A 2,848-nucleotide genomic window follows, 5' to 3' on the forward strand; every position below is an offset into this window, starting at 1 on the left:
GGATAAACACAGCACACACACACACACACACACACACACACACACACACACACACACACACACACACACACACACACACACACACACACACACACACACACACACACACACACACACACACACACACACACACTTCCAGGGTTAAAATAAAATAAAAAATCCTACAAGTCCATGTTCAGATAACAAGACAGTTTCATATCTATTCTGTCTATGTTATCTCTCACTCACAGTTAAAAGAGCAGCTACCCACATGTGCGCATGAATTGCCACGGCCAATGTAAGGTGACTTTAAAATCATTAAATGTGGACTAGAAAGGATACCACTGCAGATTGCCACGCATGATCCTGACATTCCTGGGAAAACAAACAAAACGTCAGAAATCTTTAACCCATTGTAATTAAGCAGTTTCTGACAAGACTAAGGAGGATTGAGTGAGCTCTGGGATGATCAGCATGGCTACATTATTAGGAAATGTATTGAGGAACATCAGAACTGGAAGACTTACCTCTGTTGAAAAACATGTTGGATGACATATTTCCATATTGACTTCCCTGTCCCGATGCAGAGCCTGGAGAACAAATGATTAGCTTTACAATTGTTCAACAATGCAACATTTAGCTTCAACTGTGAGAACATTTAACATACAGCCAGTGGCCACATTATAAGCTTAATACAATCTATAACCCAATACATATCCTCTTTGACTGGGTTTATGTATGCCCTATATGCACCAAGACAAATTCCTCGTATGTGGCAATAAAACTGTTTCTGACTCTGATTTCTGATTCAGATGTGTTCTGCTTTCTAAAATGCCAATAAGGGTCATGTTTATTTTACATAGAGGTGAGAATAAGGTCATGGTGGTGTTGTTGTAGTTGGTTCCATTGTCATGAGAGGTGTTTCCATCATTGTGTCCAATTCATTCGTATACATATGGAGAACATCAAAATAGAAACACCTCTCAGTACAATGTAATCCTGTACAACACTGAAAACTACAAATAAATCCCACGTTCCCCATAATGTCAACGCAAACTGAACATTACCAAGTACAATTTATGTCAGAGCTGTTGTACTGCTTTGCATTACTATGCAGGTTGCTACTTTTGTGTACGTTGTGTACGTTTAAGACTAAAGATGATACCCACGTTTTAAAGTTGCCGTCATTTGGCAGGCTGTCCGGGGGCAGATTGAACTCCTCTGTCGCCCAACGTCTCAATTCCTGAACAAGACTTCTGTCCACCATCCTGTCAGAAAACACAACGTAAACAACTTGAACAGAGCTAATACTAGCCTGTAAAGCTAGCTGCTACCGAGCTAAAGCTACTGAATTCCCATCAGATAGCTTAGTTAGCTTCAACCTTTGACCACAGCTATATTATTAAAGCCCTCGTACTTACTCCGCTCTTGCAGAATATGCTTCTTTATTTAAATACACGTTAATTCAGTCGGTGATGAAAATGTTTTGAAATCTCAAAGATTTTCAATTTCCCGCCCGTTTACAGTATTTCCGGTCAGCGTTTCCGGTGACACAGCGCTTCGGTTTTTCTATGTATTAACTTTATGTAATTTTATATTACTTGATATGTCTATCCCTGATGTGAATTATTTTGTATACAAAATTAATTATGTTCATATATATTCGTGAATAAATAAGGAAAGAAATAGGTGTTGGGCATGGTCTGTAGCATGAGAGTAACAAATGCGTCACTTCCGGGCAAAAAGTACGGCTCCGCCCACTTTTTGGGGATAGACCACAACCATAGATAGGTTTATATATCTATGAAAACAACGCTGTCATTTGAATGGCGGTCAATACAAATTCTGAAGTTTTTGCCAATCCGATCAGAAATGTAAGAAAACCCTGGATTTTTGGATCTTCAAATAGCCCGGTTACAATGGCCAGTCAGGCAAACAATTACATTAAGCCATTGGAAATAAACGATCGGGCTTGATATATGGTTAAATATAGCAGTAGGCTATTGATTTTCATAGATGAGAGTAACATCTTCGTCACTTTACGGCCCCGCCCACTTTTGGGGGAAACCAACGCTGTCATTTGAACGGCGATCGAGCCTGAAGCCACAGAGCTCTTCTTTAACTGTCCTTTCTTCTTAGAGGAAGTACAGAAACACTGAACTCTGGATTTGTTTTAATATTTGAGGTGCAATAAACGACACAGCAGCTTTTTGGTATGATACAACTATTATTTTCCGCCTCGCTCATGAGAGTAACAGCCGGCGAAATTACAGCCTCGCCTACTGATTTTAATTTAACCATATATCGAGACCGATTTTCGATTAATAAATGATTGAATGTAATTGTTTGCCTGACTGGCCATCGTAATCGGGCTCTTTGAAGATCCACAAATTCACGGTTTTCAAAACATTCTGATCGGATTGGCAAAAACATCAGAATTTGTAGCTTGACCGCCATTCATAATGACAGCCGTTGTTTTCCCAAAAAAGTGGGCGGTACCGTAATTTTTTGCCCAGAAGTGACGTGGTGCACGTATCGTCTGTTGTTGTCATGGATATAGAGTTCTTAGGGTGCATGCCGCCACCTACTGTACCGGAGTGGGGTATCTTCAAAACTTAGAGACTTTGAAATAAGATTGATGTACTTTAATTGATCGCAAAATCGGACTGGGGAAAATATTAGAGAATAAATCTATGCATTGTGAATAGAAAATGTATTCTGTTGGCCATACTGTAGCCAATTAGTTTTCTTTAATTTATTTGTGTTGTTGATTACATTAGTCTTTTTATGTTTGGTATTGTGACGTGATTGTGTTTTGGTTTGTTATGACTTGCTGTTTGTAGGACCGCCTTGGAAAACGAGATGGTTA

At 39.3% G+C, this 2,848-nt stretch overlaps 1 long non-coding RNA gene across 1 annotated transcript; it reads right to left on the reverse strand.

Moving 5' to 3' along the window:
• Window positions 1–317: 317 nt before the first annotated feature.
• On the reverse strand, window positions 318–1,507 carry LOC104953165 (uncharacterized). The gene is made up of 4 exons (XR_799182.1): window positions 1,401–1,507; window positions 1,149–1,247; window positions 507–569; window positions 318–354 (listed from the first exon to the last, which is right to left on the reverse strand). It is a non-coding gene; the product is annotated as an uncharacterized lncRNA (long non-coding RNA).
• Window positions 1,508–2,848: the final 1,341 nt, after the last annotated feature.

Source organism: Notothenia coriiceps, unplaced genomic scaffold (assembly GCF_000735185.1).
Source record: "Notothenia coriiceps isolate Sejong01 unplaced genomic scaffold, NC01 NC01_scaffold00000450, whole genome shotgun sequence".
NCBI classification, from domain to species: domain Eukaryota; kingdom Metazoa; phylum Chordata; class Actinopteri; order Perciformes; family Nototheniidae; genus Notothenia; species Notothenia coriiceps.